General features: G+C 49.6%; 1 protein-coding gene across 1 annotated transcript in view; it reads right to left on the bottom strand.

Annotated features, from left to right (window-relative positions):
- The window catches only part of BFSP2 (beaded filament structural protein 2), a 66,012-nt gene that overhangs the window by 43,526 nt on the left and 21,611 nt on the right, over positions 1-875 (bottom strand). The window lies entirely within an intron of this gene.

Raw genomic sequence — 875 nt, 5'->3', positions numbered from 1 at the left:
TTGGAGCAGGTGAGGGGGCAGTGTCAGGCCACAGCAGGGTGCCAGGTGGGACTGTGGGGCTGCAAGGCTCGGGGCGCAAGCTGGGGCTATGAGCCTAGGGGTGCGAGCTGGGGCCCAATCCCTACAGGCCACCTTGAGGGGCCCTACCTGTGCACGATTTCGTGCACCGGGCCTCTAGTGTGTGTGTGTATATATATATATATGGCTAAATGTCCGTCTGACCGGTAGCTATGACGTGCACTGACCACCAGGAGGCAGATGCTCAATGCAGGAGCTGCCGTGACCCACACTGGCCATTTAAAAATAAATGGTACCATGAATCTGGTGCCAACAAATCAACACTCGGCTTCCTCCAAGTGGGACACAGGCCACACCACCACCCCATAATGAGAGCCCACCAAATCGCAGCCGAAGTTGCCAAGACCTTATGGCGCAAAATGCAGCCCACAGCCCAGCCTCGCCCGAAAAGGTCACTGTGGGCGCCAGGTAATGACATCGCGTAGCAACACCTGGCATCCTCTCCCTAGCAACTAGCCTCCTTAGAATTTCTTCAGCCCAGAAACCTGACTTGCTTTATAGCCAGGTGGAAACATTTTACAGTTTAACCAAATGTTTGTGAAGTGTTTTTCCGTGCCTCATCTCATTTGATCCTCACTGAAGTCCTGGAGTTGGTAGATAGGAGACACGGTAGAAACCTATTTTCTTTTCATTAGCCAGAAAACAGAGATTTAAATGTTTAGAAACTTGACCTGACTGAAAAAAGAAATGGACCTTGAAAATGACTTCAGGTTTTCTCACTGTGCAGAATATAGTCAAACACTGCTGCAGTTAAATATTTTACCCTTTGTTCTCCCTGCGTGATCTACAAAAATAAT

This window comes from Myotis davidii, unplaced genomic scaffold (genome assembly GCF_000327345.1).
Source record: "Myotis davidii unplaced genomic scaffold, ASM32734v1 scaffold415, whole genome shotgun sequence".
Classification (NCBI taxonomy): Eukaryota; Metazoa; Chordata; class Mammalia; order Chiroptera; family Vespertilionidae; genus Myotis; species Myotis davidii.
The sequence above is the reverse complement of the archived record's forward strand: the minus strand, read 5'-3'. Positions and strand labels throughout refer to the sequence as shown.